At 50.3% G+C, this 10,924-nt stretch overlaps 1 protein-coding gene across 2 annotated transcripts in view; it reads left to right on the forward strand.

Moving 5' to 3' along the window:
* Positions 1-5,016: 5,016 nt before the first annotated feature.
* Positions 5,017-10,924, forward strand: part of Chrm1 (cholinergic receptor muscarinic 1) — a 16,332-nt gene continuing 10,424 nt past the window's right edge. The window contains exons 1-2 of one of the 2 annotated variants that reach the window (XM_029472839.1): positions 5,017-5,510; positions 5,962-6,053. The gene's annotated coding sequence lies outside the window, so the exon portion shown is untranslated. The remainder of the gene's footprint in view (positions 5,511-5,961; positions 6,054-10,924) is intronic. The other variant, XM_021151775.2, reaches the window with a different exon arrangement.

The following is a 10,924-nucleotide window of genomic DNA, read 5'->3' on the forward strand; positions in this document are numbered from 1 at the left end:
AAGGCAAAAGCAATAATTAGGAGTCAAGTGGCCTGGTTCTGCACCTACCAGGGTTCAGTTCTCAGAACCACTTGATGATCTATTCATAACCATCTATAACTCCAGTCCCAGGGGATCCAACACTCTCTTCTGGCCTTCCTAGGAATGCATGCATTTAGTGCAGACATATATACAGGCAAAATATTCATACATATAAGATAAAATAAACTTTAAAAAATTAAATGAGCCAGATGTAATAATGTAGACCTTTGACCCCAGCAGTCCAGAGGTGTGGCCAGTAGCTCTCTATAAGTACCAAGTCAGGACTACATAGTGAGGCACTGTTTTTTTTTTTTAATAATAATAATAATTTTTTTAAGTTACAAATATGTAAAACACTCAAAACCAGGCTACCACATGCTTGATGCATTCAAGTGTCCATCAAATAGTAGGACTGCAGATTGAGGCTGCAGAGCTCAGCACTTCCTAGTATTTGAGGGGCCTGGGTTCTACCCCAAGTACCACATAAAACCAGTGTAGATTATACTCTTATGATCTCTGCAGGCCAAATGAGAAGAAGTCCAAGGTCATCCTCAGCTACAAAGCAAGTTTGACACCAGCCTGGACTACATGAGATCTTGTCTCAAAATAATAACAATAGTTGTTGTTGTTGCCACTATTTATTATCACTGTACACTGACAGACAGGCAGGACTTTGGCTTAGGGTTTCCCGGAATATCCTTTCTTCTTACAAATGGTAAAGAGGGCTTCCAAGCTGGGAACAAAACCACAAACTATGAAAGGGTAAAGACAACAGAGTGAATTAACCTAACCTCTCAGGTCTGTTTCCTATCAGCAGAATAGGAACCAAATTGCCTTGCATCGTGGAGCTGTTGTGAAAACTGAGAAAAATGCCCTAAAGTTTATGAATGGGGAGCTAGAGAAGGACTCTATGGAGACAGTACTGTGGCAAGCCACAGTCTCTGGCCCCCACGAGTTGTTCTCTGACACAGGTGCCCTGGCTCTAGTATGCCAGAACCTGGGACGGCACATAACAGACAAGAAGCCAGCTCCTCTCGCCTTCTGGGTGGAAGTCATATACCATTCCTGACGCACCTCCACCAAGACAGTATTACTGTTTTCCTTCCAGGGAGGATTAAAAAAAAAATAGGTTGGTGAACTCTGGAACTGTAAGCCAAATAAACCTTTTCTTTCCCAACTTGCTTTTTGATCATGTGGCTGAGTGAAGATTCATCAATTTCCAAACCGTTGTCAGAAGTTTCACCGCCTCTTCCCTGAATCTGGATGAGGCTTCTAAGATGCATTCAACTCCTAGGCAGCCACAAGTGGTTCCTGAGCTCCGAGTCCTGTCCTCATAGGCAGGAATAGGGGTCATTTAGAGCCACCTTGTAAGAAAGAACACACTTTTGAGGCTCAGTTCTCAGTGCGCAAATCCTGGACCAGACCCCGCATGCTCTGCTGGACCCAGGTTCCTGAAAGTTCCGAGCTGTGAGGCATGAGATAGACAGAGACTGCTTCCAAGTCACACCTGCTAAGAGGAACCGGACTCAACTGGCTGGGAAGGTGGAAAATTGGTTGAGTAGACTGTCTACATTCGATCATCTTAAGAACCAGACTGTAAAAATCTCAATTTCTGGACCCATAATTTTGTTGTGGCTGAGTTTACCCAGGCCTAGCAGGTCTGCAGCCCCAACCTGGATTGTAGCTTTTCCTTTCAAATCTAGAAAACAGTCTGTTGGAGTGTAGGGGAAGGTCTGGGAAGGTTAAAACTAAAGACTTTGGGCAAAGGAAGAAGTGAAAAGACACGCTGTCAGGTAGTCTGTATGCCCTCAGAAGTGGTGACATCTCTGGCCTGCCGCCTTCCCTCCTCAAGGGCCCTCAGGACCACCTGCACATCACAGGCCAGGTAAAACTGAAAGAACTGGCCTCCCTTCCCAAGGCCTCCATCATCCTTTAGTGTGAAGGAAGCGGCACCCTGAAGGTTTAGTGGGTTTTAAATCCTTTCCAGGACTGAAACCGAGGATAAGGATGTAAGTAAAAATGGGTACAACGCTCTACATGAACACGCCCCACCCCATGGAGGTCAATGACCGGAGGTGCTTACCCTCAACCTGACACATCTGAATTGAATCCCCAGGACCTACAGGGTGAAAGGAGAGAACCGGCTCCTGCAAGTTATCCTCAGACCTCCACCTGAGCGCTATGGCACGGGTGTTGCACACACATGAGCCCACACCATACACCATAAATAGAATTTTAACTTTGTAAGGAAAACACTAGCCCTTCCTTCCTGCAAACTGCAACCTGCGAGCAGCCCACCCTGCTGGGGTTCCCAAGCCCAGGATTGTTCAGGCACACGGAACCCTCCACAAAGCCCGAGGCACGGTGTGTGTGTGTGTGTGTGTGTGTGTGTGTGTGTGTGTGTGTGTGTGTGAATCTATTCAATCTGTAAAATGGGAGTAAGAAAAGGTCTACCACACGAAACACTGAGCGACAGGTTAGTTAAAGTAAAGCGCTTAGGAAAGCCCAGCGGAAGCTAGCACTCGGTACCTATTATAAGTAACAATAATGGCTTTCTCTTTCAGACGCTGAAAGTGCGGGTTGATGTAACTGCCCCACCAAGGGAGGAGGCACTTCTACTCCCACGTCACTGATTAAACAGACCTAGAGACAAGCTCTAACTTGCCAGGCAGTTCGAATGAACCTACAGTTGGATTCGAACCCAGGACAACTTCGCTCTTTTTTCTTTTCTTTTTTTTTTTTTTTTTTTTTTTTTCCCTACTTAGAAGCATTTATGATTGGGCCGAGTCATCCAATGTTGATCAAAAATAGCAACCAGCAGGAGCGCAGACCCCCCGAGTCCTGTGTAGACCCGCCCCCACCTGAACAGAGGGGAAAAATGCTGGAGAGGGTCTGGGCAGCCGAGAGGGGGGTCACGTGGGGGCCGGGCCGGACCCCCACGTGCGCCGCCTGCAGCCGCTTAGCGAAGCCCTTTGTCGGGAGCAGCCGCGTTCGTGCCGCACTCGGCGGCTTAAAATAAAGACAATGTTCCCAGCCTCCCTGCGGCTAAATCCGGCGCGAGTGCGGGGGTGGCGAGCGAGCCGGGCGGGAGCTCTTCTCCCCGCGCTGCCTCCCTTCTTCCCTCGTGCCTCAGTTTCCCCAACTGGTATGAGGAGACCTAGCCAAGCTAGGCGGGAATGCAAAAAGCGTGATACATCAGGAGGTACGGGGCTATAGACCCCTTCTTCTGAAGCTGCACAGACTCCAGAACGCTGCACGGACCAAAGATGAGGACACTCAGGAGGAGGCAGAGGAAAGCTGGACACCCTCCCCTCCCGCCCACAAAATAAGTGTTTTTATTTCTAAAGGGACATGTGCAGAGGCGGTGGGAGAAAAGGGAGAGCAAGAAGATTGGGGGAAGGGGGCAAAGAGGAAGCTTGATTCAGACTCGGAAATGGATGTGGAGGCCTAACTCCCCCACTCTAAACCACGTGTACACGCACAAGTACACGCACCCCCACGGCTCTCCCAACATGCAGCCCGCAACCTAAGGATGGCCCAGTAGGGGGCAGCCTGCCACAGAGACTGCTTGTTTTCTGACCTAACCCTAAGGGTCTAAGGCCACCGAAGGTGGGAGGAGGAGCTGTTCAGATCCCCTGCCCCGTCACCCCCTCCGCCCCAAACTGTAGTATATGACCAAACACAGCGAGAAGGCACACTGGGTACCCCTTGGCAGCCTCAAGAGTATTGATGCCCTCACATGTACCTGCCACCTGCGTCCCGTATCTGCTGGCCCAAGCCCCAGAGTCGTCATCAATTTCTTCCTTTTCTGGTTCCTTTGGCAACTGAGCTCCAGGCTCAACATTGGTAGGAAAATGAAGAGAGAAGGAAGAATGGGTGTGCCCCGGACTCCAAAACCCTGCGCTTAGAGCCCAGGACCTGAGTCCAAACGGTGGCTCACCTGGAACCTACCTTCAGCTTTCTCGTTTCTCTCCTACATAAAGGCAATCTTGATTTCGGTCCTTCCCACCTCCCACTCAGGGCTTCATCACAGCCCATGGGGCAAAACACACAGGAGCTTTTCGTGTTTCCAATTCTCCTCGGTGGTCAGCTCTCCAGGAAGTCTCTATTGGGGCATTGCTGGACCCAGGTCCCTATGACAAAGCCCCCAGGGGGTGTCTCTATCTCCAAGGAGACTCTACACAGAAATCCAAACCAGCCTGGGGGGGAAGGGGGGGTGAGGGTCAAACCGTAGGCTGAGAGGAGAAGTGGCTCGTACTCCCCAGGTACACACCTGTGAACCTAGAGTGGGAGTCAGGGGAGACAGAGCTTGACAAGCTGGGAGGAGAGCTGTCTGTCTGCCTGACTGTCTGTCTACCAAGGGGAAGCTGGGGGTGGAGCAGTCAGGGAGGTAGATGCTACCTCGCTTGTCAAAATTAGCCAATTCCACAGTTGGGCAACACTCAGACATACACTGAGCACAGACACACGCTCCCACATGCGTTCTGGCTCCAGATTAGCAGGGTCACACCTGGATTTACGTAGGCTGCATAATGGCATGAGCACACATGTCATACCACACATGCCGGACCCTGAACAGCATATGGAACAGACAGAGTTTCTCTAGTGCCCCACAAACCAGACACGCATATACCCTCACACCAGACCTTTCCATACACCAGAGTGCAGTGCCCAGCATGTGGGCATGTCACTCAGTCCCAGGGTGGGTGAGCCAGCCCTCTGGGTCTGTTCCAAGTTGGAACCTCTCACGTGAGGCCCAATGTGTCATTTTCAAACAGAAGGAATCTAGCTCCCTCACAGCAGGGAGGAAGAGCAGAGTGTGTGGCTGGGTGGGTGGGTGGGTGGGCGCGTGGGCATATTCATGGGGGGAGGGTATGCGAAGGAAGCAGGCATGTGAATAATGGGGCATGTGTGTCGGGGCATGTGTGTTGGGACATGGTGCACAGGAGTTGGGGGCTTTCCGGTTGGGTGGGGGAAGGTGCCCGGGAAACAGAGTGTGCCTTTGTGAGAGGGTGTGTGTGTGTGTGTGTGTGTGTGTGTGTGTGTGTGCCGCCAGCCTGTGTGCAGTGGGTGTGGGTGTTTGTCTCCCTGTATCCGCCTTCTCTCTCCTCTTGGACTTTTAGCTTTCCTGGGCTCTCTTTCCTCATGTCCTGCCTCCTTCCTCTCGAGGCTCAAAGTGGGTGCCCTTGTGGACGAGGGGGGCACACTCCAGGACTTAGTCCAACCCCAGATGCTGCCTGAGGCTTCCCTCCTGCTCCCCCTCCCTTTCTTTCCTCCCTTTCCTCCCTCCCTCTCTTTCCCTTCCTCCCTCCCCCCCAAGGCTGGCGTGCCAGGGGGTGGGACATGCCAATCACTGGCTGTGCCTCTCCGGCTGCCAGCACAGGGCGCAGCTCCCCCCGGGAGCCAGGTGTTTGGGTCCCAGGAGACACTGCAGGCCCCCGGAGAAGCACTGAAGCTGAGGACCCTACAGACCCCTCTCCGGTCCCATGGTGAGTACATTTGGGAAGGTTTGGGAGGGGCTGTGTTGAGCTGGGTGCAGAAGCATCAGGGTCCTCTGAAACAGGGCAGGGACAAGGATGAGACAGGAATGGGGGTGGATTCTTGAAAGGGGAGGTGGCCAGGGAGGGGTCTAGAGGCCAAGAGGGCTCTCTAGCAGTGGGCATTGGCTGCTATAAACACACTGTCTGCTGCTTCTCAGTGGATTCATCTGATGTTTTTCTGCGCTTTAGTTGGCAGAAAAGGTAAAGACCTTCTTAGGAAACTCAACCTAGACTTCAGAAGAGATTAGATGGCTGTGTGGTTAGCAGATCCCCCAGCACACTAAAGGCAGAAGGGGAAGGGCAGGAGGCAGCCCTGGCTACCAGCACCTAGTTGAAGAGTGACCCCATGTACATACTTTTGGGGACACCAGTCCCAGAGCCTCCTTCTCTCCTCCTTCAGGAAACCATGAATCCTACCTCCCCTATCCACCTTCAGCCCCCCAAGATGGATTGAATGAGGCTGCTGGCCAGATGGACAAGCTGGATGCCAAGGTGGGTGTTGGGCCAGAAGCCAGCAGGAGACCAGGCAAAAAGCCCCAGTGCTCTTTGGAGACAGATAAGCACATGGATAGCCACACCACCCAGACAATGTGGTCCTGGCACGCGAAGGGACCCAGAGGGCCCTCTCTGTGTTTTTGTATCTTTGGCTTGCAGAGGGCAGGTTGCGGGCAATACAAGGGTACTGATGCACACATGTGTTCCCTGACTCCAGTAAGGATGAGTTAAATCCAGAGCTTCTGATTCTTGGAGTTGCCACCTCTAAGACAGGTGTCTGGAGAAGGGGCAGTTGGCTCATGGAAATCTGTTCACCTTAGAGGTTCTTAGCGCCAGTGGAGAGAGGTTCAGTTCTTCTTACAGTGCACATCTGTCTGCAGCTCATCCCATTGGCCCAGTGACCCCTGCCTCACTGGCTAGCAGTCTCCAGTAGCCAGTCTCCTGTCTCAGAGTAACCAGCTACTCCATTAGCTGCCCAAGGAAAGCTTTCTACCCTCTGATCTCAGCTACAAGGCATACCATGATAGCTGTTGAGATATGTAAGAGGAAGAGATGGTGGGACAGGGCTACAAAGTATCATTCTAACCTCCATGCTGGACTGGAAGCTTTGGCTTTGGTGGATCTTGAAGAGCAATAGGAAGTTCTAAGTGTCCAGAAAGGTCTAGGCAGAGCTGTCCCAATGTACAGTCAGAGAAAGCAAGGCTAAAAAGGCAAAATGAACGTACCCATGGCCCCATTAGGGAAACATAGCAGCCCCATCGGTAATCGAACCCCATTCTCCTCATCCTCAGCGTAATACTGTGTTGCCTCCTCCGTGAACAGGAGGATAGGATATGGTGGGAAAGGGAAGGGTGTAGCAAGCTTTGTGAGGCAGGATCTTGGGCTCCCAAGCAGGCAGGCAGAGAAGAGGTGGGTGAATTGAGCTGAGTTTCTGCTCGGCTCTGATGCCATGGTGATGCCTCGAAGAATGGGGGAGGGAGAGAGAGAGAAGAAAGGGAAGGGGGGGAGCACAGGAGTGAGGATCTAGGGGCGTGCAGGGCGGAGGATGAGGGGGCCAGAATGGCTGATGCCACACTTGCAGAGCAAGGTCTAGGTTGCAGCCTGCTAACAGCCAGGCTCTCCCAACCTGGTTAAAGACGGTCAACTAGTTAAAGTCCATCGCTGGTGAGCAATTTTGGCCATGGCTCTTTGATAGATGCCCCTCCTTCAGATCATCAGTGTATTTCTGGAGCATGTGACTAATGACCACTGACCTCTGATAGGTTAGCTGGAGCTCCCGGTAGTAGCTTAAGCCCAAAACATGAGAGCCATTCCTTTTACTTACTTCCTTGTTTCCAGGGCCAGGGGATCAGGGGTGGAAGTGTTGTGAACCTTTAATGAACCAAGAGCCACCTGAAGTGAAAAGCTAACCTACTGGGAGCTACCCAGAAAGGCTGGCTTCTGAGCCATGGCCCCTAAAGAAGGGGACAGTCAAAAGCCTTGGCCAGGACTACCCACTTACCCAGGGGCCCAATCCCACAGCCCTCTCCGAAGACCACCTTCTCCCTAGTGTTATCACGGCCCCAGCCAGATTTTTCTGACAGCTTCTAGCCCCAGAATAACAAGATGGCTCCACGCCTCCTTCTTGAATCTCCCCAGCATGCTGTCACCCTCTGCCTCCCCTCACACTCCCTGCCCAGGCTCAGGAAAGTCTAATGTTCAGGAATTCTTCTCCCCCCCCACACACCCCCGCCCTCTTTCTAGCCTCCCCCAGTGATTCCTTTCTTTCTCTCTTCCTCTCACCAGCCAGATCCTCAGTCCCTAGAGATTGGTTCAGGGCCCTGGCGGTCATCAGTCTGGCCTGCCTCGTGTTAGAAACTCTGACCTCATCCCTTAACTCTTGCAACCCATATTAACTTCACACACACACACACACACACGCACACACACACACACACATCCCACTCCACATCTATTTGTGAACCTCACTTAGCTTCCCTGTGCCTCTCAATGAGGCAGGGTTTTCTTGAACCACTGAGCAGAGGAAGTGCTCTTTCTTATTTTTCTCCTATGCTCTTGTGACAGACACACCCTGACTGACCCAAGAGAACTGAGGCCTGGTGGGTAAGGGGTCATAAAAGCAAGGGGCCCCTAAACTCTGCTCCAGAGCTGGTCATCATCCCTATAGGCTCATCTTCAACCTCCAGAGCCTCAGGTCATTAGGAGTACCCACTCTCCGTGTACACATTCATGCATTTATTCCACAAATATTTGCTGAGCAATTACTATGTAGCAAGCCCTAAGATAAAACCAATAAATGAAGCAAGCAGAGATGCTACCTTTCCTCCCCGTCAGTTATGGCTAGGTCGCCCCTCCCCCACCCTGTCACTATTCCATCACACAGAAAAATGACACATACACAGGCCAGAATCTAAAGCAAGGACCGCTGGCTGATTCAAACTGGGGTTTGGCTAAGCGAGTGGAAACAGGTGGAGAGACCATTGTGACTCTGCTGCACACCCCATCAAGAGCAGCTTAGGGTCGGGGCTCCCAAAGACGGGTCTCAGAGGCAGAAGAGTGCATCCTTGATGGGCTTTAAAGTCACCTCTGGTTGCAAATCGGAGGTAATAGAATCTATTCTCAAGGAGTTATAACAAGTAAATTAAATTATGCATCTAATTCGTAGAGCCATGTCTGGTATACTCAAGCAGCCAGTAAATATCAGTTGCTATGATAATAATAGTAATATTATTAAAGGCTCCCAACAGTCTTCAGCAGGAGGCCTAAGTCCTGGGCAAAAAAAAATCACTCTCTGCATTTCTTAACACCTTCTTGTACCTAAACCATGAAAAACCCAAGATCCCAACCCATCCCCACAAACCTATGAGCTCACCCCCACCATCCCTAGTCTCATACAGCATTGCACACATCTTCACACACAAACTCATACTAGAAACTCTGCCCCATCCTACATAAAAGCTCTCAGGTTGGTTTGGTGACTTACCTAAGGTCAGTGTGACAAAAGCTTAAAGCTAAGGATTGACCTAAGAGGTTCCTGCCTGCCCCACCCTGCAATCCCTATCTCCCAGCTCCTCCATGAATGTTCTTTCTGTTTTGTTTAAGACTTATTAGGCCGGGAGGTACTACCACAAGACTTTAATCTCAGCACTTGGGTGACAGAGGCAGGTGGATCTCTGAGTTTGAGGCCAGCCTGGTCTACAGAGTGAGTTCCAGGATATTCAGGGCTAGACAGATAAACCCTGTCTCGAAAGCAAAATAAAATAAAATAATATTTTTTATTTGCTATGTATGGGCTGTTTTGCCTATATGTATATCTGTGCATCACATGCCTGCCTAGTGCCACTGAAGGCCAGAAGAGAGCCTTGAGTCCCCTAGGGACTAGAGTTACAGACTGTGGTCAGGCACCATATGGGTTCTAGGACTTGAACCACAGTCCTCTATAAGAGCACCCAGTGCTCTTAACCGTTGAACCATCTCTCCAGCCCCTCCCTGAGTGTTTAATAGGATGTGCTTTCAATCAGAGATCTAACTCTGGACTCCTACTTCATAAAACTTCTGGTTCCGTTACTGAACCCCAACACCCTGACTCTCAGCCCCAGGATGATTAAAATCATTAGAAACCAAGTCAATTCGTGACTACCATCCTCCTGTAGCCATCAACAAACACATAGTGAAATCTCCCCAGTGAAAAGTTAAAGAGGGATGGCTCAGTGAGTAAACATGCTTGCCATGCAAGTACGAGGACCTGAGTTCAAACCTCAGGAACCTACATAAAAGCAAGCATCTTCACTTGCTTTTAATCCAGATGCTCCTACAAGGATATGGGAAGGGCTGGAGAGATGGCTCAGTGGTTAAGAGCACTGACTGCTCTTCCAGAGGTCCTGAGTTCAATTCCCAGCAACCACATGGTGGGTCACAGCTATCTGTAATGGGATCTGATGCCCTCTTCTGGTGTGTCTGAAGACAGCAACAGTGTACTTATATACATAAAATAAATATTAAGTAAATAAATAATTCTTAAAAAAAAAAAAAAGGATATAGGAGACAGAGATAGCAGAGCTAGGAGAATCCCCAGATGTTTACAGATTGGTCAGCTTGGCATAGGTAATGGGAAAACAACTCAGTGTATACATGCATACATATAAAAGTTAGGCCAGGCATGATGGTGCACACCTGTATTCCCAGCTCTCAGAAGGCTGAAGCAGGAGGATTGCTGTGAGTTCAAGACTATCTTGGGCTAAATAGTGAGACCTCAAACGAAATCACTTATAAGCACCCGTATCAGGTGGCTGAACCACCTGTAACCCCAGTTCCAGGGGACCGGACACCCTCTTCTGGCCTTTACTGTACCCGGAAATGTAGCACGCACTCACATAGGCAGGCAAATTTACGCACAAATTTAAACTCTTGTTTGCTTGCTTGCTTTTCGAGCCAAGGTTTCTCTGTGTAGCCTGACTGTCCTGGAACTCACGCTGTAGATCAGGCTGGCCTCAAACTCAGAGATCTGCCTGCCTCTGCCTCCCAAATGCTGAGATTAAAGGCATGCTCTACCACACTGAGAAATTTTAAACTTTTTGTAAAAAACAACAACATGAAAAACTAGCTGAGAATGTAGTTTCATTGGTAGTCTGCACATCTGGCAATCAGGAGCCCCTGGGTTTAGCCCCTAGCACCACACTGGGTGTGGTGGTCCATGTCTGTAGTCCCAGCACCTGGGAAGTGGAGACTGGTGGATCAGAAGTTCAAAGTCATTCTCAGCACACAGGGAGCTCAAAGCTAGCCTGGATTGCCTGAGACCCTATTCAAGAAAAAGAGAGAGAGAGAGAGAGAGAGAGAGAGAGAGAGAGAGAGAGAGAGAGAGAGAGAGA

This window comes from Mus caroli, chromosome 19 (genome assembly GCF_900094665.2).
Source record: "Mus caroli chromosome 19, CAROLI_EIJ_v1.1, whole genome shotgun sequence".
Taxonomy (NCBI): domain Eukaryota; kingdom Metazoa; phylum Chordata; class Mammalia; order Rodentia; family Muridae; genus Mus; species Mus caroli.